Raw genomic sequence first — 25,479 nt, forward strand, 5'->3', positions numbered from 1 at the left:
TTCTAAATTTGTTCTTTAACATGTAGCTGTTCAGTTTTCCCAGCACCACTTATTGAGGGGACTGTCTTTTCTCCATTGTATGTTCTTGTCTCTTTTAGCATAGATTAATTGACAGCATGTCCATGGGTGTATTTTGGGGATCTCTGTTCTGCTACATTGAGCTGTGTCTGTTTTTGTACCAGTATCATGCTAGTTTGATGATGGTAGTTTTGTAATATAGTCTAAAGTCAGGGAGCAGAATTCCTCCAGCTTTATTCTTCTTTTTCAAAATTATTTTGACTATTCAGGGTCCTTTGTGTTTCCATACACAGTTTTAAATTACTTGTTCTATTTCTGTGAAAAATGCCGTTGGTATTTTGATAAAGACTGCATTGACTCTATAGATTGCATTGGGTAGTATGGTCATTGTAACAATATTAATTCTTCCAGTCTGTGAACATGAAATATCTTTCTACCTGCTTGTGTTTTCTTCAATTTCTTTTATCAGTATCTTAAACAGTTTTATGAATATAAGTCTTTAACATCCTTAGGTAGGTTTATTCTTAGGTATTTTATTCTCTTGATGTGACTATAAATGAGATTGTTCTTTAATTTATTTCTGATGGTTTGTTGCTAGTATATAGAAATGCAATAGATTTCTGTACTTTAATTTTGTATCCTGCATTGACTCTCCCATCGAGTTGGATGCCAGGCCCTGCTTTGTATGGAGCCTGCTAGCCACTGTTTGTTTGGTGGGGCCAGGTCACAAGGCAGCTGAAGAATCCTAGGGGGGCCCAGGGCTAGTGCTGGTTCACTGGTGGATGGAGTTAGGGGCCAGGAGACCCTGGGGATAGTATCCACTCACTGGTGGTTGAAACCAGGTCCTGCAGCTAGTGCTGGCTCACTGGCAGGCAGAGTTGGGTCCTGGGTTCTGACTGCAGGATCCTGGGAATCTCAGAGCTGGTGTTGGTCCACTGGTGGGTGGTATTGGATCCTGAAATAGACAGTTGCAGCATCTAGGCTGTTCCAAAGCTTGTGTTGGCCTGCTAGTGGGTAGAGCTGATTCCCAGGGCTGGTACTGGCTTGTCGGTAGGTGGGCTGGATCCATAGGCTGAGGGGCTATGGTTGTCCTGTGGCTAGTGTCTGCCTGCTGATAGGCAAGGCTATTCCTGAGGCTAGAGCAGGCTCACTGGTGGGTGGAGCCAGGGATTCTGGGGGTGGTTCCTGCCCACAGGTGGGTGGAGCTGGGTCCCAGGGTCTCTGGCTGGAGGGTGGTAGGGATCTCAGGTCTAGTATTGGTGCACTGATATGTGGAGCCAGATTCTGGGCCCTCTGGTGGGCAGGTTCATGTTGAGTGGTGGCTGTAGGCTCATAGGGTCTTAAAGGAGCCTGCTTGCTGATTTGTGAGGCCTGGCTGGTTGCTTGGCCTGAAGCATCCCAGTATGGGTGTCTACAGTTTGGTGAGTAGAGACAGAGCTGGGTCCTGAGGCTAATAAACTAGAGGGAAGATTCTAAAATGACACTCGCCAGCACCAATGTATATGTCCCAAGGGTGAGCGGCAGTTGCCTCCTGCCTCTCTGGGAGGTTCTCCAAGATCAGCAGGTAGGTCTGACCCAGGCTCTTTCCAAAGTCCTGCTTTTGCCCTGGATCCCAGAACATGTGAGAGTTTGTGTGCTCCTTGTAAAAGGGAAGTCTCTATTTCCCTCAGCTCTCTGGGACTCCCACTGGCCTTCAAAGCCAAACACTCTGAGGCTCATCTTCTCAGGGAAAGACCCCCAGGGTGAGGAGCCTGATGTGGAGTTCAGACACCTGCTTCTTAGGGAGAACCTCTGCAGTTGTAATAATCCTCCTATTTGTGGGTTGCCCACTTGGGTTTATGGGTCTTAACCAAATCATGAGTTTGCCCCTCCTACCTGACTATTTGCTGTGCCTTCTTCATATCTTTAGTTGTACAAGTTCTTTTCTGATAGGTTCTGCTCTTTTTCAATCAATGATTGGTCTGTAAATAGTTGTAATTATGATGTGTTTGTGAGAGGAAGTGAACTCAGCATCCTTCTCCTCTGCCATCTCTAATGCTGTTTTTTTAAAAATATTTTCACTAAGATATGTCACCATTGCCATAATCTAAGTATTTTTTTTAAATTTTATTTTATTTTTAAACTTTACATAATTGTATTAGTTTTGCCAAACATCAAAATGAATCTGCCACAGGTATACATGTGTTCCCCATTCTGAACCCTCCTCCCTCCTCCCTCCCCATACCATCCCTCTTGAATTCTTTTTTATCACGTCAAAAGAAACCCTATACCCATTACATTCATTATCCATTACCTTCCTTCCATAAAACAATCACTAATCTACTTTTCTTTTAAAACTAATCTACTTTGGTTGTGGATTTATCCATTTCAGTAACAGTATCAGTTCAGTCGCTCAGTCATGTCCGACTCTTTGCCACCCCATGGACTGCAGCATGCCAGGCTTCCCTGTCCATCACCAACTTGCAGAGCTTGCTCAAACTCATGTCTGTTGAGTCAGTGATGCCAGCCAACCATCTCATCCTTTGTTGTCCCCTTCTCCTCCTGCCTTCAATCTTTCCCAGCATCAGGGTCTTTTCCAATGAGTCAGTTCTTCACATCAGGTGGCCAAAGTATTGGAGTTTCAGCTTCAGCATAAGTCCTTTCATACATTTAGTACATTTCATATAAATGGCATCATGCAATATTTCTTTTATTTAGCAGTTTTCAAAGTATATCCATGTTGTAGCATAGGTCAAAATTTAATTTATTTAAAGGCTGAATCATATTCTTTCATACATACATACCACATGTTGTCTATCCATTTGTCTATCAATGAAAATTTGGATTGTTTTCACCTTATGATTCAGTTCAGTTCAGTCACTCATTCGTGTCCAACTCTTTGCAACCCCATGGACTGTAGCACACCAGGCTTCCCTGTCCATCACCCACTCCCAGAGCTTGCTCAAACTCGTGTCCATTAAGTCAGTGATGTCATCCAACCATCTCATCCTTTGTCTTCCCCTTCTCCTCCTGCTTTCAACCTTTCCCAGCATCAGGGTTTTTTCTAATTAGTTCTTGGAATCAGGTGGCCAAACTATTGTAGCTTCAGCTTCAGCATCAGTCCTTCCAATGAATATTCAGGACTGATTTCCTTTAGGATTGACTGGTTTGGTCTCCTTGCTGTCCAAGGGACTCTCAAGAGTCTTCTCTATCACCACAGTTCAAAAGCATCAATTCTTCAGGGCTCAGCTTTCTTTATGGTCCAGCTGTTACATCCATACATGACTACTGGAAAAATCATAGCTTTGACTAGACGGACCTTTGTTGGTAATGTACTGTGAATAATACTGCTATGAAGATTGGTGTAGAAATATATATTTGTGAATGTGGGATACTAGAGATATAAGTATGAGTCTAGAACAAATTAAGGGAAGAAACAATAAAGATAAGATCAGAAGTCAATAACATCAAAAACAGGAAATTGATAGATTAAAATTAATGAAATGAAAAACTAATTCTTTGAAGAGATGAACAAAATTGGTAAATCTCTAGCCAGGCTAATTACAAAATAAAGAGAGAGAATACAAATCACTAATACCAGGAATGAAAAACCAGTCATCACTACTGATTCCATGGGCGTTAAGAGGATAATAAAGGAATATTATGAACACTTCTAAGGCTTCCCAGGTGGCTCAGTGGTAAAGAATCTGCCTACCAGTGCAGGAGATGTGAGTTTGATCCCTGGGTCTGGAAGATCCCCTAGAGTAGGACATGGCAACCAGCTCCAGTATTCTTGCCTGAAAAATTCCATGGACAGAGGAGCCTGGCGGGCTACAGTCCATGGGTTCACAAAGAGTTGGACAGGACTGAGCATGTGCATGCCCGTGTGTGTGTGCACACACACACACACACACACACGAATGCTTCTATGCTCATAACTTTGTTAAGTAGATGAAATGGACCAATTCCTTGAAAGACACAACCCACTAAAACCCATGCAAAGAATTTTGTGTTACTCCAAACCTCTTAGCCAGTGGCCACTAGGCTTCTGGTTTTCAGAACTATTTTAGTTGTGAAGGTATTGCCTTTCAAACTTACTGAAGAGATAAGGGAGGAGAATGGAGTTAGGGTTAGTTAAAGCACCACCAAACTTACCAAGATTCAGTCATTTTTCTTAAATTCTCCTTGGGTTGTTGCAAGACTTACATAAATTTCCAGTGTTCTGAAAAAGTTGATTTTGACAGTTTTTGCAGCATTCTCCTTGCTTTTATGGAGAAACACATTCTTGGAACCCTTTTTCCCTGCCCTGCTGCACTTTGATTTTCTTCTCTTGGGCAGTATGTTGTGGAAAACACTCTGTATCAGTTCTTCATTCTTGGTTTTTATGGTTGTATAAGACTCCATTGTTCCAATGTTGCACAATTTATTCAAACATTCTCCTATCTATGGGCATTTTAGTTATTGCCAATATTTTGCAATTGCAAACTATGCTGCAATGAACATCTTTGTACATGTATATTTTTGGATTGTTGGAAGCTCATCCTCAAATATAAATTCTTAGAATCAGAATTTCTAGGTTGAAAGGTTATATTAGGTATGGTCAATTTCCCTCTGGAAGCTTTGCAGTGATTAGTATCCTCAGCAGCAATGTACAAGAGTGACTGTTTCGCCACTAGCTTATCAATAGATTTTGTCATCACACTTAAAAAATTTTTGCCCCTCTGATGGGTAAGAAATGGTATCTCAGTTTTAATCAGCAGTTCTCAAATTATGTACCAAGTTTGAACATTTTTCATGTATTTAAGGGACACTTTTATATCTGATTTTTTCATTGAATTGCCTTTTAATATATCTATCCTCACTTTTCTATTGAGTTTTGGTCCCTTGCACTCACATTTTTAAAAAATTTCAAATTGTTCTTTGTTTTTATAGAGTTTTTAATCACAAGTCATGTCTGAGATTTGACATTTTTTCTTGTCCAAATATTTTAGATTAAATTAAATGCCCTTTTCAGTGGCTGTGGTTCACTTTGATTAAATTCAAGCTATCTGACCATATCATTAATTGACTGTTCTTAATTCTGGTGGAAATTCTGGAGATCACTCACAGTTTCAGAAAAAGTTCAGCAGTCTGAGTAATTTCCATCACAGCCAAGCCATACAGGGACTGAGATTCCACTGTTGAACAAAACTCCTGTGTGGGGTTGGGTGTGGAGATTGGAGGAGTTGTCAACAAGTTTTATAACAAAGAATTAGACATTAAGAATCATGGGTCATCATTTGTCTGTGTGTGAGAGAGACATATTAAGCAAAAAAATTTTTTGAGCAAGGAGAATGGGTTATAAGCATAAAAAGAATACTTTTAAAATGAAGGTTCCCCTACATGGGTCACAGCTTTGTCATGGCGAAGGGGCTTGAATAACTCAGTGAAGCTATGAGTCATGCTGTGAAGGGTTACCCAAGACAGATGGGTCATAGTGGAGTTCTCACAAATCATGGTCCATTGGAGGAAGTAACAGCAAACCACTCCAAATATTTTTGCCAGAAGAACCCCATGAACAGTATGAAAAGGCAAAAAGATTTGACACTGGAAGATGAGCCCCCCAGGTCAGAAGGTGTCCAATATACTACTTCAAACATCTACTTCTGCTTCACTGACTATGCTAAAGCCTTGGGCTGTGTGAATTGCAACAAACTATGGAAAATTCTTAAAGAGATGGGAATACTAGACCACCTTATCTGTCTCCTGAGAAACCTGTATGTGGGTCAAGAAGCAAGTTAGAACCTTACATGGAATGACGGACTGGTTCCAAACTGGGAAAAGAATACGACAAGGCTGTAAATTGTCACCCTGCTTATTTAACTTATATGCAGAGTACATCATGCAAAATGCCAGGCTGGATGAAACACAAGCTAGAATCAAGACTGCTGGGAGAAATATCAACAACCTCAGATATATAGATGATACAACTCTAATGGCAGAAAGTGAAGAGGAACTAAAGAGCTTCTTGATGAAGGTGAAAGAGGAGCGTGAAAAAGCTAGCTTAAAACTCAACATTAAAAAAACTAAGATTATGGCATCTCATCACTTCATTGCAAATAGAAGTGGAAACAATGTAAACAGTGAGAGACTATTTTCTTGGGCTCCAAAACACTGTGGATAGTGACTGCAGTCATGAAATGAAATTAAAAGACATTTCCTCCTTGGAAGGAAAACAGTCACAAACCTAGATGGCATATTAAAAAGCAGAGACATCACTTTGCTGATGAAAGTCCATTATAGTCAAAGCTATGGTTTTTCCAGTAGTCATGTGCAGATGTGAGAGTTCAATGATAAAGAAGACTGAATGCTGAGGAACTGATGCTTTTGAATTGTGGTGCTGGAAAAGACTCTTGAGAGCCCTTGGACTGAAAGGAGATCAAACCGATCAATCCTAAAGGAAATCAACCCTGAATACTTATTGGAAGGAGGAGATCCAACCATTCCTTCCTAAAAGAGATCACTCCTGGGAGTTCATTGAAAGGACTGATGTTGAAGCTGAAATTCCAATACTTTGGCCGCCTGATGCGAAGAGCTGACTCATTTGAAAAGACCCTGATGCTGGGAAAGATTGAGGGCAGGAGGAGAAGGGGACGACAGAGGATGAGGTGGTTGGATGGCATCACCAACTCATAATGGACGTGAGTTTGGGTAAACTCTGGGAGTTGGTGATGGACAAGGAGGCCTGGAGTGCTGCAGTTCATGGGGTTGCAAAGAGTTGGACATGACTGATCGACTGAACTGAACTGATGCTGAAGCTGAAGTCCCAACACTTTGGCTACCTGATGTAAAGAGTCGATTCATTGGAAAGAAGAGCCTCTCCGTGATACTGGGAAAGACTGAAGGCAAAAGGAGCAGGGGGCAGTAGAGGATTAGATGGTTAGATAGCATCACCGACTCAATGGTCATGAATCTGAGCAAACTCTGGGAGATACTGGAGGACAGAGGAGCCTGGCATGCTATAGTCCCCAGGGTCACAGAGTTGGAGATGACTTAATGACTATACAACAACAAATAAATGATAGCAGCTTTGGGCAGATTCAGTTCAGTTCAGTTCAGTTCAGTTCAGTCTCTCAGTCGTGTCCGACTCTTTGAGACCCCATGAACCGCAGCACGCCAGGCCTCCCTGTCCATCACCAACTCCCGGAGTTCACTCAAACTCACGTCCATCGAGTCAGTGATGCCACCCAGCCATCTCATCCTTGGACAGATTAACCTGGAAAAAAACCAAAGGTTCAGCCAAAGAAACAACCATCATAGATTGGATACATAATTTTACTGAGTATCTATTAAGTATAAGACCCTCTTCTATGAGAAGTGGTCTATGAGAAATACAAAGACAAACAAGGGCAAATCTGACCTAATTTAGAGGCATGAAACTAATGATGTTGACTTTTGTTTAAACTATAATTTAACAAGTTCTCAGTATGTGGTAGGGATCACTCAAAACACTTTACTTCTCTTACCTCTAGTTCTCATAAAAATGTCACCAGGTTCATATTATTACTCTCTTTTTTTTTTCTGAGAAGAGATTGAGGCAAAAAAACGTTAAGAAACTTGTCTAGAGTCACAAAACTAGGAAGTTGTGCAATTGAATTCAGATCTGTCATTAAGCATTATGAATAGTACTTTATAGTCAATGTAGGGCTTCCTTGGTGGTTCAAAGGTAAAGAATATGCCTGTAATGCAGGAGACCTGGGTTCGATCCCTGGGTTGGAAGATCCCCTGGAGAAGGGAATGGCTACCCACTCCAGTATTCTTCCCTGGAAAATTCCATGGACAGAGGAGCCTGGAGAGTTACAGTCCATGAGGTCATAAAGGTCACCATATTTTTAATCCTGAGACAGAATTTAAAGGTTTGCATTCTTTACATTCCTCTGTGACACTACCATCTACCTCACTGCCTATGTTGAAATCTCAGATATTTCCCACAACTCCCAACTCATTGACATCAATTTAGTTTATAAATTCCAGTAAATTCTGCTTCTTCAACAGCTCTTAATTCATCTTTCCTTCTTAATCCTCATAGTCACTTTCTTAGTTTGAATCACCATTTTGTCTTAGATGGATTACTTAAAAATGCTTCTGAACCCCTCTCCCTGCCTTTCTAATCCACTTGCATCAAGCCAACTTAGTATTATTCCCAAATTGCAGACCTAAATATGTGTCTCCTCCAGGCTACTCCTAACTTTAGCTTGATAGTAATTCTCCCTTGACCCACTCTATGTCATATATTAAGTTTATTAATCCTTCACCTGTGGTATATGTTGCAAAGTTTACCCATTTGCCAGTTGTCTTTTGACTTTGTTTATGGTACATTTGCCATGCAAATTTTGAAGAAGTGATCAAATTTATTAAATTAGTTAATTAATTGCCTCTTTAATTTGAGTCATAGTTAGAAAGCCTTTTCTTACACCAAGGTTAAAGAGAAATTCCCCATGTTTCCTTGTAGTATACTTGCATTGGTTTCATTTTTTGCATTTAGCTTTCTAATCCATTTGGAATCTATTTTTTTGACTGTGGAGTGAGATATGGATGTAATTTTACCTTTTTTCCCTTGAAATCATCTGGTCTGTTTTTTGTGTGTGTGTGTGTGTGTAGTTGTCTGCTAGTAACTTCCTGTTATATATTCCTTCTATAGAAATTGGTCTGTTTCAACTTTCTAACTCTAACGGGGTCAATTTTGGTAACTTGGATTTCTTTAGGAAATTATTCATTTCCTCTAGGTTTTTAAATTTGGTTTCATATTTGTTAACATAGAGTCTCACATGGTTTTTTAAATTTCTTTCATTTCAGGGGTGATTTTCCTCTTGTCTTTTCTTATTTTGCATATTTGTGTGTCCTTTCTCCATTTTTAATTTTTCAGACCCATTGTTTTTCTAATCTCTTCTTCATTAATTTCTGTTTTTATCTTTATTATGCCCTTTTTGCTTTCTTTTGGTTCACTTTGAAAAATTATTTTTCTAGTTTTATGAGCTGCTGTTTTAAGTCAATGTTTTGTTTTTTTTTTCAATTTTCTGGATAAAAATGTTTAATGCAAACATTTCCTCTCCCCCCGGATCACTTCTTTAAATGTATTCCATAGATTCTTATATGTCATGGTTTATTGTCATTATTTTTTAATTCTGTAATTGCAGTTTGTAGTTCTCATTTCACACGGAAGTTGTTTAATAGGAGACCTCTAAATTTTCAAGTGAAAGGGGCTTTCTATTTTTGTTTTTGTTAACATTTTCTAGTTGTGATTGCATTTTTAATCAGAGAATGTTGCTTGTGATAGTCACATTTTATGGAACTTACTGAGATATTGTTTGTGATCTGATAAATGGTTAATGTTTGTGATTGTGTCATGGACACTGTTATCACGGTGTAGATTTCAAGATATGTTCAAAATACCTCTTACCAGTTTGTTTCCAAATCAATATGTACATTCTATCTCCATCCATACTATTTTCCACTTGATTTGTATTACACTGAAATGGTTTATTAACATCTCCTATTATTAGTGAATGTTTATCTATGACTCCTTGAATTCTTTTAGTTCTTGCTTCAAAAATGTGGCTGCTGTGTCATTTGGTGCACAATTGTCCTTCTTTGCCATGTTTAGTACTTTGGGGATTGAATTCTACTTTGTGTGATATCAGGATCACTACACTTTCTTTTGCCTTCTGTTTGGTGAACTTTTGTCTATCCCTTTATTTTTTGTCTTTCTGAATGATTTTGTTGTAGGAGTATATCTTACATACATAAAAGTTGTCATTTAACCAGCTTTATTGAGGTATAATTTATCTGACAGAATTTGCCTGTTTTAAGTGTACAAACCAATGATTTTTAGTAAATTCATATAGAGTTTTGCAAACATCAACCACAATCCATTTTTAGAACTATTAAATGATATCTTATTGTATGGGTAGACCACATTTTGTTTATTCATTCATTGGTTGATGGACATTTGGAGTTTCCACTTCTTGATTATTATGAACGATGCTCTTATAAACTTTTGTGTGCAAGTTTTCAGTTCTCTTGAGTATATATCCTTAGGAGTGGAATTGATAAGTGATATGCTAACTCTGTGTTTAAATTTTTGAAACTATGATGGTTTCAGTTTCTCTCTATTCTCACTAACAGTTGTAATCTTTCTTTTTTTATTATAATCATTCTAATGGTTATGTAATAATATTGAAGTTTCAATTTGCATTTTCCTAAAGGCCAATGTTTTCCCAGATGGCACAATGGTAAAGGATCTGCCTGCCAATGCAGGAGATGTGGGTTCAATCTCTGGGCTAGGAAGATCTTCTGGAATAGGAAATAGCACCCACTTCAATATTCTTGCCTGGAGAATTCCATGGACAGATAGTCCATGGGGTCACAGAGTCACACATGACTGAGTGAGTGAGTACACAGAAAGACCAATGAGGTTAAACATCTTTTGGGAGACTTCTCTGATGGTCCAGTGGTTAAGAATCTGCCTGTCAATACATGGGACATGGGTTCCATTCCTGGTCTGGGAACTAAGATCTCACATGCCGCAGGGCAACTAAGCCCACCTGCCACAATTAGATAGCTTGTGTGTCATAATGAAAGATCCCACATGCTACAACTAGCCAAATAATAAACAAACAACAACAACAAAACCATCTTTTAATGTACTTATTTATCTTTCCTATATTTTTGGTGAAGTATCTATTCATATCTTTTGCCCATTTTGAGACTGGGTTACTGATCTTTTTCTTTTTGACGTGGGAGAGTTTTTTAAATATTCTATAGAAAGCTCTTATAAGACAAATAAATGCAACTAGTTCTCCCATTCTCTGAGTTGTCTTTTCACTTTGTTGATGTGTATTATCATGCTTTTTAATTTCATGTATTTTTGATATTTTGGCATCTTGGGGGCCTTGCTGACTCTAGAAGGTCTGCTTATCCTGGGGCTAGCCAATTCCTGGAGATAGTAAATGATTTCCTGTAAGCATGCCTTTTATACACAAACTCCAGAGCCCACACCCTCAGCCAGCTCTTCTTCTATGTGGTTCTTATACTCCAAGCTACACTATTCTTCTGTTTTATCACCCTAGGGCCAGGTGTCAGATAACTAGGCACAACCCCTATGCCCCAGAGCCTCCTTACCCTGCTTTACCCATTCTTTCCCATAGCAACTGCAGTCAAGGCTTTTGGCCATATACTCTTGCTTCCCATGCCTCTGGACCAAGCTCTTGGTTCCCCATATGGCTCCCTGCATGGCATAATGCCTCCTATTTCTAGGGATCTGTGAGTATAAACTTCTTCCTTCATGACAGTCCTTGAAGTGTACACATGTCTTACCACATCTGATTGAAACAAATCCCAGGTTCCCTTAAAATGGTGGTATCCTTTAAAGCACACAATTTTCAATTTTGATGAAGTCTAATTTGTCTAATATTTTCTTCTGTTACTAGTTTTTGGCATCATATCTAAGAAGGCTTTGCCTAAACCCAGGTCACACAAAGACTTATGTTTACATTTTTCTTCCAAGATTTTCAGTTTTAACTTGCATTTAGGTCTGTGAGCCATTTAAAGTTAATTTTTATATATTTTATGAGGTAAAAGTCTGGTTCCATCCTTTTGCATGTGGATGCAAAATCATCCCATCATCATTTTTTGAAAAGATTTTTCAGTCAGTTCAGTTACTCAGTCGTCTCCGACTCTTTCTACCCCATGGAAGGCACCATGCCAGGCTTCCCTGTCCATTATCAACACCTGCAGTTTACTCAAACTCATGACCATCGAGTCGGTGATGCCATCCTACCAACTCATGCTCTTTCATCCCCTTCTCCTCATGCCTTCAAATCTTTCCCAGCATCAGGGTCTTTTCAAATGAGTCAGCTCTTCGCATCAGGTGGCCAAAGGATTGGAGTTTCAGCTTCAACATCAGTCCTTCCAAGGAACACCCAGGACTGATCTCCTTTAGGATGGACTGGTTGGATCTCCTGGCAGTCCAAGGGACTCTCAAGAGTCTTCTCCAACACCACAGTTCAAAAGCATCAGTTCTTCAACGCTCAGCTTTCTTTACAGTCCAACTCTCACATCCATACATGACTACTGGAAAAACCATGGTTTTGACTAGACAGACCTTTGTCGGCAAAGTAATGTCTCTGTTTTTTAATATGCTGTCTAGGTTGGTCATCTTTGCATGAATGTTCCCTTGGTATCTCTAATTTTCTTGACGAGATCTCCAGTCTTTCCCATTCTACTGTTTTCCTCTATTTCTTTGCATTGATCACTGAGGAAGGCTTTCTTATCTCTCCTTGCTATTCTTTGGAACTCTGCATTCAAATGGGTATAACTTTCCTTTTCTCCTTTGCTTTTAGCTTCCCTTATTTTCACAGGTATTTGTAAGGCCTCCTCAGACAGCCATTTTGCTTTTTTGCATTTCCTTTTCTTGGCAATGGTGTTGATTCCTGTCTCCTGTACAGTGTCATGAATCTCTGTCCATAGTTCCTCAGGCACTCTGTCTATCAGATCTAGTCCCTTAAATCTATTTCTCACTTCCACTGTATAGTCATAAGAGATTTGATTTAGGTCATACCTGAATGGTCTAGTGGTTTCTCCCACTTTCTTCAATTGAAGTCTGAATTTGGCAATAAGGAGTTCATGATCTGAGCCACAGTCAGCTCCCAATCTTGTTTTTGCTGACTGTACAGAGCTTCTCCATCTTTGGCTGCAAAGAATATAATCCATATGATTTTAGTGTTGACCATGTGGTGATGTCAATGTGTAGAGTCTTCTCTTGTGTTGTTGGAAGAGGGTGTTTGCTATGACCAGTGCATTCTCTTGGCAGAACTCCATTACCCTTTGCCCTGCTTCATTCTGTACTCCAAGGCCAAATTTGCCTGTTACTCCAGGTGTTTCTTGACTTCCTACTTTTGCATTCCAGTCCCCTATAATGAAAAGGACATCTTTTTGGGTGTTAGTTCTAGAAGGTCTTATAGGTATTCATAGAACTGTTCAGCTTCTTCAGCATTACTGGTTGGGGCATAGACTTGGATTACCATGATATTGAATGGTTTGCCTTGGAAATGAACAGAGATCATTCTGTCATTTTTGAGTTGCATCTGAATACTGCATTTTGGACTCTTTTGTTGACCATGATGGCTACTCCATTACTTCTAAGGGACTCCTGCCCACAGTAGTAGATATAATGGTCATTTAAGTCAAATTCACCCATTCCAGTCCATCTTAGTTCGCTGATTCCTAGAATGTTGATGTTCATTCTTGCCATCTCATGTTTGACCACTTCCAATTTGCCTTGATTCATTGACCTAACATTCCAGGTTCCTATGCAATATTGCTCTTTACAGCATCGAACCTTGCTTCTATCACCAGTCCCATGGGCTCAATAAAGGACAGAAATGGTAGGGACCTAACAGAAGCAGAAGATATTAATAAGAGGTGGCAAGAATACACAGAAGAACTGTACAAAAAAGATCTTCATGACCAAGATAATTATGATGATGTGATCACTCACCTGGAGCCAGACATCCTGGAATGTGAAGTCAAGTGGGCCTTAGAAAGCATCACTATGAACAAAGCTATGAAAAAGTTGGAGGTGATGGAATTCCAGTTGAGCTATTTCAAATCCTGAAAGATGATGCTGTGAAAGTGCTGCACTCAATATGCCAGCAAATTTGGAAACCTTAGCAGTGGCCACAGGACTGGAAAAGGTCAGTTTTCATCCCGATCCCAAAGAAAGGCAATGCCAAAGAATGCTCAAACTACCGCACCATTGCACTCATCTCACACACTAGTAAAGTAATGCTCAAAATTCTCCAAGCCAGGCTTCAGCAATACGTAAACCACGAACTTCCAGATGTTCAAGCTGGATTTAGAAAAGGCAGAGGAACCAGAGATCAAATTGCCAACATCTGCTGGATCATCAAAAAAGCAAGAGAGTTCCAGAAAAACATCTATTTCTGCTTTATTGACTATGCCAAAGCCTTTGTGTGGATCACAAGAAACTGTGGAAAATTCTGAAAGAGATGGGAATACCAGACCACCTGATCTGCCTCTTGAGAAATTTGTATGCAGGTCAGGAAGCAACAGTTAGAACTGGACAAGGAAAAACAGACTGGTTCCAAATAGGAAAAGGAGTACATCAAGGCTGTATATTGTCCCCCTGCTTATTTAACTTATATGCAGAGTACATCATGAGAAACACTGGGCTGGAGGAAGCACAAGCATCAAGATTGCTGGGAGAAATACCAATAACCTCAGATATGCAGATGACACCACCCTTATGGCAGAAAGTGAAGACGAACTCAAAAGCCTCTTGATGAAAGTGAAAGAGGAGAGTGAAAAAGTTGGCTTAAAGCTCAACGTTCAGAAAACTAAGATCATGGCATCTGGTCCCATCACTTCATGGCAAATAGATGGGGAAACAGTGGAAACAGTATCAGACTTTATTTTTCTGGGCTCCAAAATCACTGCAGATGGTGATTGCAGCCATGAAATTAAAAGATGCTTACTCCTTGGAAGGAAAGTTATGATCAACCTAGACATCATTTTAAAAAGCAGACACATTACTTTGTCAACAATGGTCTGTCTAGTCAAGGCTATGGTTTTTCCAGTAGTCATGTACGGATGTGAGAGTTGGACTATAAAGAAAGCTGAATGCTGAAGAATGGATGCTCTTGAACTGTGGTGTTAGAGAAGACTGTTGAGAGTCCCTTTCACTGCAAGGAGATCCATCCAGTCCATCCTAAAGGAGATCTGCTCTGGGTGTTCATTGGTAGGACTGATTTTGAAGCTGAAACTCCAATCCTTTGGCCACCTGATGCGAAGAGCTGACTCATTTGAAAAGACCCTGATGCTGGGCAAGATTGAGGGCAGGAGGAGAAGGGGACGACAGAGGATGAGATGATTGGATGGCATCAGTGACTCAATGGATATGGGTTTGGGTGGACTCTGGGAGTTGGTGATGGACAGGGAGGTCTGGAGTGCTGTGGTTCATAGAGTCGCAAAGAGTTGGACATGACTGAGCAACTGAACTAACTGAGATTGGTCATAACTTTTCTTCTAAGGAGCAAGTGTCTTTTAATTTAATGGCTACAGTCGCCATCTGCAGTGATTTCGGAGGCCCCCAAAATAAAGTCTGTCACTGTTTCCATTGTTTCCCCATCTATTTGTCATGAAGTGATGGGACTGGATCTTAGCTATGATCTTAGTTTTCTGAATGTTGAGTTTTAAGCCAACTTTTTCACTCACCAGATTTTTTACTCTATTGAATTTCCTTGGTATCCTTGTTAAAAATCATCAAAAGGGTTTATTTCTAGTCTCTATCTGTTGCTTTTATATCTATATTATTATGCTAGAAACACAGGGTTTTGAATACTGAATATTGGAGCTTCTTTTCCTACTTTGCATTATTGAAATTATTCCTACTTGGTGATAATATATTATCATTTTTTATATATTGCTGGATTCCATTTACTAGTATCTTCTCTAGGATTTTCTGGCAAATATTTCATGACTGATACTGGTTTGTAAGTTTTTCTTGTAATGCCCTTTTCACATTTTGGTATCATTATTGAGTTTGCACTTAATACTGAGTTCATATGTCTTTTTCCATCCTTTTACTTTTAATCTATGTATATCATCATATTTGAAGTGAGTTTTCTTTTTGGAGCACATATAATTGGGTGATATTTTTTCATCCATTCTGACAACCTTTGTCTTTAATTGATGTGTTTAGATCATTTAAATTCAATGCAATTATTGATAGAATTGAATTTAAATCTACTATTTATTTGCTCTCTTTTTGTTCCCTTTGTTTTTTATTGTAGTATTTTGTGTTGTTAAATTTTGTTTTTTTAAAAAACATTTTTAGTATTCATTTCATTTTATCCATTCTGGTTTTGACTATATATCTTTGTATATGTTTCTTAGTGGTTTATTTAAGATATATATATCCCTAATATATAAAATATAATATATATATATCAAGCATATAGATTTGTTTCCCCTTTTCTTTTATTACTGTGGTTGTCTCATGTATCACATTTATATGCTTTAAAAATCTCATCAGTAAATGTTCTAATTTTTTTCAACCATTAGATATATTTTAAAGAACTCAAACGACAAAAAAACTATTACATTTACCCGATTTTTAACATTTCTATTACTTTCCTATTATTTCTGATATTCCATATTTCCTTCTGATTTTATTTCTTTTTTAACTGATTAAAGTCATTTAGCAATTTCTTTAGAGCAGATCTGCTGGCATCATATTCTCCTAGTTTTTTTTTCTTTTGAGATGTTCTTTATTTAACCTCTACCCCTGAATAATATAGAGCTCTGGATTAAGAGTTCTTTTCTTTTAGCATGTGAAAAAGACTGAGCCATGTTTTTCAGGCTTCTGTGATTTCTGATGAAAGACAAATTCTACATGATTCAAATGATTATTCCTTTCTAAATAATGGATAGTTTTTATCTGGCTCCTATTAATATTTTGAGCAATTTGATGATGATTTCCCAGAGCATGATTTTCTTTGGGTTTACCCTGTTTGAGGGTCCCTGAATTTTCTGAATATGTAGGTTTATATCTTGGGCCAAATTTGGCAAGTTTTCAGTCAGTATGTCTTCAAATATTTGTTCTGTACCACAGAAGCCCTCTCCTTCTGGGACTCTAGTGACGGAAAAGTCATAACTTTGGTTTTGTCCCATATGTCATTGAGCCTCTGTTTTTGTTTTTTGTTTTTTTTTTAATCCTTTTATTCCATCATTCATATTGAATAATTTCCATTGATCCATCTTCATTGAGCCCATCCTGTTAAGGCTTTTAGTTTGATTTTTTTTTAATTTTATTTTTAAGTTTTATACTTTCCATTTGGTTGTTCTCTATAACTTTTACTTCTTTTCTTTTAATCTTTCCTTCTATTTCCAGAATGTTTGCCTTTACTTCTTGGGAGTTAATAATAGCTACTTTAAATGCTTTGACAGATAACTCTCACATCTATTTCGTCTTGATTTATTTTCCCAGAAGGGTTGATACTTCTCTGGTTCTTTGTATTCTTTCTTTTCCATATTCTTCATTTCCAGTGATCATTCTTATTGTTTAAATCCAGATTTTATCTTGAAATAGATGAGGAGGTCTGTGCCTTTCATGCAATGGTGGGTCTGCTTGTGTTATATTTTAAAAATTGATTGTAAGTCATGATTTGTACCTTTTCTTATTTCTAGTACATAAGAGAACCATGTAGTCATTCCTGCTTTCTCCCTCACACTGATAGAGTGAGGTGCTGACCTTAGGGTTTGGGACTGGTTTGAAATTTTAATTAATTAAGAAGATAAGGATTTGGGGTACAACAATTTTCAACTGGATTCTGGCTCATCCCTTTTCCTTGTTCATGCCATCCTGTGCTTTTTATTGAGTGCACAGAGTAGGTCTCTGTTTTCTCAGCTCTAAAAGACTTAGGGATGCTAATGTCAGAAGAGTGAAGCAGTAATATAAACCCTCACACAGATAACAATGACAGAAATGTTGTGATTGAAAGCAATTACTTAAAGGCACTGAAAAACCTCTAAGAACATCCAGAATACAGATGACAATTTACTCTAAAACTTGCAGCTGTAAAATTTTGATTTTGTCGCTTTCTGGCCTGAGAATGTTCCTCAAGCTCTACAGCTATGGCTACTAAAGTAATGCTTGAAAATGACAAGTTCACCAGTTCAAGGTGCCAGAGCTCAGAATTCAATGATGTAAAAACAACTCAAAATGTAAAGGGGAAATTTTGAAAGCACGATTGAAAATTTAAGATGACAATCCTGTTATCAAGATAACAGTAGAAGAAATGTGACCCACATTTTGAATGTAAATTCTACTCAAGCCCCTAAATATTAGCAAAAAGCAGCTTGACACCAAAGAGAAATCTTTTCTTTCTTTTTTTTTTTTGTGGACCATTTTAAAAGTCTCTATTGAATTTGTTACAGTTTTGCTTCTGTTTTAAGTTTTGGTTTTTTGGCCACTGAAGCATGTGGGATGTCAGCTCCCTGATCAGGGATTGAACCCACATCCCCTGCATTGGAAGGCGAAGTCTTAACCACCGGACCACCGGCAAGTCCCAAGAAATCTACTCTTAAGAGATAGAAGAAGATAGCAATTTGGGGTGCAACAATTTCCACAGAACCTTAGAGCTGTAGAGGAAGCCACTAGTTCTTTCAAGGATCTGCAGAAACAAAAGATTCTTGTGGGGGAGTAGAAGGAATAATGTTGGAGAGATTTTAGAATTGAGACTAAAGAATGGGGGGATTCTCTCTTCTTCTTGCCTCTTCCTTTGCAGACAGACTCTGGTGTGGTGATATACCAAGGACAAATAAGTCCTTCCATTGGAAAAATGAGTATCATTATAGCCATTGGCCTATCGTGGATGATGTTTTATGAAAATGGTGTTCTCCAAACATATTAAAATGGGGTGGCTCATATTCAAACATTTTTTAATGAGTGGGCAATATTTTATTAACCTGAGAAGGAAAGTGACATTCTAAGGAGAGGGAATCATATGGCCAAAGGCTGAGAGGAGGGAACACGTATGGCAGGCTGTAAGATTCTGAGTTGTGCACTTGGATGAGACATAATGAGGACAGAGCAGTAGAAAAAGAGAGACACGTGTACCCCAATGTTTATGGCAGCACTGTTTACAGTAGCTAGGACATGGAAGCAACCTAGTTGTCCATCAGCAGACAAATGGATAAGGAAGTTGTGGTACACAATATTCCACAATGGAATATTACTCAGCTATAAAAAGGAACACATTTGAGTCAGTTCTAATGAGGTGGATGAACCTGGAGCCTGTTATACAGAGTGAAATAAGTCAGAAAGAGAAACACCAATACAGTATATTAATGCATATATATGGAATTTAGAAAGACGGCAATGATGACACTATACACAAGACAGCAAGAGAGACAAAGATGTAAAGAATAGACTTTTGGACTCTGTGGGAGAAGACAAGGGTGAGATGATTTGTGAGAATAGCACTGAAACATGTATATCACCATATGTAAAATAGATGACCAGTGCAAATTCGATGCATGAAACAGGGCACTCAAAGCTGTTGCTCTGGGACAACCCAGAGGGATGGGGTGGAGAGGGAGGTGGGAGGGGGGTTCAGGATGGGGGGACACATGTTCACCCATGGCTGATTCATGTCAATGTATGGCAAAAACTACCACAATATTGTTAAGTAATTAGCCTCCAATTAAAATAAATTAATTAAAAAACAAGCAAACAAACAAAAGAAAAAAAAGAAAAAGAAAGAAAGAAAAAGAGGACTGCATTTTGAAGCTGATCAGTCCACTCCTCCCAACCACAGTCTGTTCAGAGGTGCTGACAAAGGGGCAGCCTAGATAGGTATTTTATCACTTATATAATTCAGCTTTAAAATCCAATTCATTCTTTGGCTTGTCATAGAAAAACAATTGTAAAAGTCCCAGCCAATAGTTTTGGAAAGCTTTTATGTTGGGATACACTGACATTGATCTACTTCATTTAATTATTATGTCTTTTGGGATTCGCCAACCTTCCCTCAGACTCAATTACTTTAAAACTAGGGAAGCTTTCTCCTACTTCTGACAACATTCTTTGACCAGACCTTTTATTTGGCATGTGATATATAGACTCACAAATTTTAGAGTTGGAAAAAAATTGAAAGGTTTCTAATTGAGCTTAATATTCAGTATAGGGATTTCTTGTTTCAGATACTTATTCACTTCTGATTGAGCACTCCTAGTGATGGGGAACTCTCTCCTGCTCAAGGCTGTTCTGCAGTTGAATAGTTAAATATTTTCTTGGAGCACATGGAGGACAATCTGAGCAGGAGACTAGGAAGGAACCATTAGACAAATAGAAGGAAAATGAGGAGGCAGTGGTGTGCTGGAAATGAGGGAAAACGAGAGTTTAAAGAATGAAGAGGTCATTGTTGCCATGGTCAGTAAGATGAGAATTCATATATATGTCCAATGAGTTTGGCCTTAACAGTTTCAGGGGAAGAGTGAAGATGATACTCAGAATTGCAATGGAGGTAAGACAAATGAGGTGGTGACTAGGAGCTTTCTTTCTTTCCTTTTTTTAAGAAATTTTATTAAGGAGGGAAGGCAATATGACACTGTAGCTAGAACAAGGTACAGGGTTCAGAGATGGGTTCTTTGAAGTGGGGCATGTGGACTGGTGATTATGCTTGTGTGCTGAGAAGAGAAAGCCAGACAAGAGACCATAACACGGACAGGTGGTGGTCCTGAGGAAGTGACTAGAAATGAATGGGATGAATCATTAGTGGGAGTATCTGCATGAGTTGGTGACTTTCTAGAAGCTCTCCACGGTGCTGTTGTGGGAGTGAGAAAGCAGTGGAACAAAGCCACTTGTGGGTGCTTCAGGGATGGGACAAATCCAACTATGGACAGTGAGGCAAGCTGGTAAAGGATGTTGACAAGAAATTACTGAAGAGTTGGACCTCACTCCACCATCTCTCAGTTGTGGGACTTTGAATAAGTCACTTCCTCTCTTTGGGCCTTAGGCTGCTCATCTCTGAAATGGAGATACCACCCACTGACAAGATTATTGAAATTCCAAACATAGTGGTACATTATCAACTATGGAGCAGAGCAAGAGTATGTTGCTTATTGCTTTCTTCTGAAAGCAAGTAAGACAAGGCCATGGGTAAGAACATTGGATACTATAGCTGGTATTTGGTTACAAACGAGATACAATCTTGAGTAGGATCTCTCTTTTTATAATTCTTACTTGCCCTATTTTCACAACAGAAGTGCAGAGTGGGAACCGAGGTTAGACAAATAAAGACTAGCTAAGGAAGGCCTAGAAAATCCAGCTAAGGAATCAAGAATCGATCCTGAGGACAATGGCAAGCACTGGACATTTTTGAGCTGAACAATGATGTTAGGAATGTAATGTTTGAAGAACGTTCATTAAACATGGGTATACAGGCTGTGCTGGAAAGGCGAACTGGAGGCAGGATGAGTAGTTGGGAAGAAATGACAATGATTACTTTATAGGATGAACAGCTAGGAAATAGAAAGGAAGAAACAAATCAGAGAGAAATTTTGAATAACTGGACATGTGGAGTGAAAGAAAGAAAGTGAAAGAGAAAAGGAAAAAGGTGAGGGGGCAGGGCATGATAACTGTTTCTAATTGAAGAGACTGGGACATCACTAAGAGAAACAGAACCAAGAAAAGGCTTGGCTTAGGGTGTGTGTGTGTGTGTGTGTGTGTGTGTGTGTGTGTGTATGCATGTGTGGACAGGTGGAGAATGCGCAGATATTGGTCCACTAATAAGCCATATTGGGCATACTAACCACCACTGGAGTCTACCTCTGTGCAAGCTGCATTAGCTGTCAGCTACTTCACCAGAACCTGTTATTACAGGCAGGCCAACCTACCCCACCCACATCACTCCACCATCTCAGAGGTCTTTTGCTGATTGATATCATAATATATGTAGTCATTTCCTTATTGACGATAATTGGATGAATTTTAATTTTTCACTATTATAAATAATGCAGCTGAATATTAAAAAGCCTGATATGGATCAACTCATAATCTGGGGGGCCATGCCTACTCCAAAATCTATCTCCCACAATCCTCATGGAAACTGGGCAAATTTACCTGGTTTTGCTGCCTGGAGTCTCTAGAAAACAGAGACAAAACGCTCTTGCAGAAAGGCATGATGATATAGGCACCTTCCCCTTAAGAGTCTGGCCTTTTGAATCCAAGTTGCAACAGCAACTTGACCAGGTCAATTGTGGTTTCACTGAGTGCTCGTCTAGTTCTCCATCCAGGAATTCTGGATCTTGGATGTGTTCTGACAGTTGCAGTGCTAAAGAGACCTTATCTTTTGATTTGCCAACATATAACACTTTTAAGAATCGATTGGCTTTAGTTTAAATAATTTAGCTCCTGTGTTTTCAGTCTGTTTATCCTCCCAAGGAAAAAAATGCTCTTCCTGCCCCTTCCTGCCCCCTGATTCTTCATCCTCCTCTTCCACGCTTTTGTCCCTGGGGTCTCCTAATGTAGAAGTGGGCAGTTAACAGATGTGGAATCTCTGTATATTGTGGGTCTTGGAGAGACTTTTGTCCTACAGTGCCATTTTACAAATGGAGAAACCAAGGCTACAGAGGTTCTGGGTTACCAAGACTACACAGCTAATGCCTTATTTGAGGAACCAAGAAGAGCTATTAGGTCCGTTTCTCATTCTTGAACACCCCAGTGTCTCTCAATCCTATGCTCATTTACTCTACTAGATTATGCTTCATGTATTTTAATCCTATTCTCCCATTTAATAGATAAGGAAACTGTATCTCAGAGCGAAGCAAGACAGCCGCCTAGCTAGTAAGAAGCAGCTAGAAGCCAGTACCAGATGCCCAGTTCATCAGGGGCATGGATCGAACTCACATTGAGTGAGGGATTTAAGTGCATTGAAAAAGTGCTGCTTCAGGAACAGCAAATGGCACACCACTTATGGTCCATTCTTGCCAGCATTTTGACTTTGACCTGGCAAGAAAACAAAGCAGTAAGAGAGTTGAAGGTACACAAAGTCAATGCGAGAACTTCTCCCTACTTACTCCTCTGTGCTGGCACCTTCAGTAGGATTTCTATGAGATTCTACTGAAGTGAAAGAATATAATATTTTCCCCCCTCATTATTTATTTATTTATTTTAATATAAATTCATTTATTTTAATTGGAGGCTAATTACTTTACAATATTGTATTAGTTTTGCCATAGATCAACATGAATCTGCCACGGGTGTACACATGTTCCCCATCCTGAACCCCCCTCCCATAATCTTTTGTAAAAATTAGAGACAGGACTGTCCAATTGAATTGCTCTTTAGGGGAAGATCTAAGTGAAATGTTTCCCAGAGGATATTGTATTTTCAAGGGAAACCTTTATTCAGCTACCAAACATTTGAAGGAAGCCTTGGCCTAAAGAAATGAAGACAATGGTAAAGGGAAGGGAGCATTTGACCTCTGGGTCAAGAGAACCCAAGAATGTATTCCTGGCTTCCAGTTCAGTTCAGTCACTCAGTCATGTCTGACTCTTTGCAACTCCATGGGCTGCAGCACACCAAGCTTCCTTGTCCATCACCAACTCCTGGAGCTTGCTCTAACTCATATCCATCGAGTCAGTGATACCATCCAACCATCTCATCCTCTGTCGTCCCCTTCTCCTCCTGCCTTTAATCTTTCCCAGCATCAGGGTCTTTTCTAATGAGTCAGAATGGTGGCCAAAGTATTGGAGCTTCAGCTTCAGCATCAATCCTCCCAATGAATATTCAGGACTGATTTCTTTTAGGATTGACCGATTTGATCTCCTTGCAGTCCAAAGGACTCTCAAGAGTCTTCTCTAACACCACAGTTCAAAAGCATCAATTCTTTAGTGCTCAGCTTTCTTTATGGTCCAACTTTCACATCCATACATGACTAATGGAAAAACCATAGCTTTGACTATACAGACCATTGTCGGCAAAATGATGTTTCTGCTTTTTAATATGCTGTCTAGGTTTGCCATAACTTTTCTTCCAAGGAGCAAGCGTCTTAATTTCACGGCTGCAGTCACCATCTGCAGTGATTTTGGAGCCCAAGAAAATAAAGTCTGACACTGTTTCCATCATTTCCCCATCTATTTGCCATGAAGTGATGGGACTGGATGCCATGATCTTAGTTTTTTGAATGTTGAGTTTTAAGCCATCTTTTTCACTCTCCTCTTTCACCCTCATCAAGACGCTCTTTAGTTCTTTGCTTTCTGCCATAAGGGTGGTGTCATCTGCATATCTGAGATTATTGATATTTCTCCCAACAATCTTGATTCCAGCTTGTGCTTCATCCAGCCTGGTATTTTGCATGATGTATTCCTGGTTTCACTACTCACTAACTAGCATCTGAGACACAATTTCTAATAAGTTTCCATTTCCTCATCTATAAAATGTGGCTCAGAAATTCGCCCTATCTACCTCAAGAGGCTATTGAAAGCATCAAAGTGAGATGGTAGATGTTAGAGTGTTTTGGAACCTCTAAAGCAGTGGATGCCACGATGGGTTAGCTGGGGTCTCTGACAGCAAAGTGCTTGACTCTGTTCTCATCTCAGAGTAGGTTACTACACCATGACCTCCTTGACAGAGGGCTAGTATCTCATCTCATGTTTATCCTTTATCCTGTGAACACGTAGAACAGTGTCTGGCATGTAGTTTGTGCTTACTGTATCTCCATTCAATGAATGAATTATCCAGAAAGTGAAGTGAAAGTCACGCAGTCATGTCTGACTCTTTGCAACCCCATGGACTATACAGTCCATGAAATTCTCTAGGCCAGAATACTGGAGTGGGCAGACTTTCCCTTCTCCAGGGGATCTTCCCTACCTGGGTCTCCTGAATTGCAGGCAGATTCTTTACCAACTGAGCTATCAGGGAAGCCCAAATTATCCAGAAACTAATAGTCATTTGTCCAAGGATTTGCCTCCATGAAGATGAAATCAGATGTATTAGAGGATCTCTGTTTCCATCAAACAAATTGTGGACAAAATATCATGCACAAATATATTTTTCATAAAGGGTTAGAAGAAGTAATTTATTTGTCTGATTTTGTCATTCCCAGAAATCCCACTGCTGGGCATACACACTGAGGAAACCAGAATCGAAAGAGACACATGTACCCCAATGTTCATTGCAGCATTATTTATAATAGCCAGGACATGGAAGCAACCTAGATGTCCATCAGCAGGCGAATGGATAAGAAAGCTGTGGTATATATACACAATGGAGTATTACTCAGCCATTAAAAATAATACATTTAAATCAGTTCTAATCAGGTGGATGAAACTGGAGCCTATTATAGAGTGAGGTAAGCCAGAAAGAAAACCACCAATACAGTATACTAATGCATATATATGGAATTTAGAAAGATGGTAATGATAACCCTGTATGTGAGACAGCAAAAGAGACACAGATGTATAGAACAGTCTTTTGGACTCTGTGGGAGAGGGCGAGGATGGCATGATTTGGGAGAATGGCATTGAAACACGTATATTATCATATGTGAAACAAATCGCCAGTCCAGGTTTGATGTATGATACCGGATGCTTGGGGCTGGTGCACTGGGATGACCCAGAGGGATGGTACGGGGAAGGAGGTGGGAGGGGGTTCAGGATGGGGAACATGTGTACACCCATGGCGGATTCATATCAATGTATGGCAAAATCAATACACTATTGTAATTAGCATCCAATTAAAATAAATAAATTAAAAATAAATAAAACAAAACAAAACAGAAAAAGATCTATTTGCACTCACCACACAAACATGCCTGAATGCATGTTCACAGGCTTATTCCTCTTGCCATTAGGTAATTGACGAATTTCCTAGTTTTCCATTTCAGCTTGGAAAAAGCATTTTTCACTGCAAATTAA

The sequence above is a fragment of the Bubalus kerabau genome, chromosome X (genome assembly GCF_029407905.1).
Source record: "Bubalus kerabau isolate K-KA32 ecotype Philippines breed swamp buffalo chromosome X, PCC_UOA_SB_1v2, whole genome shotgun sequence".
Classification (NCBI taxonomy): Eukaryota; Metazoa; Chordata; class Mammalia; order Artiodactyla; family Bovidae; genus Bubalus; species Bubalus kerabau.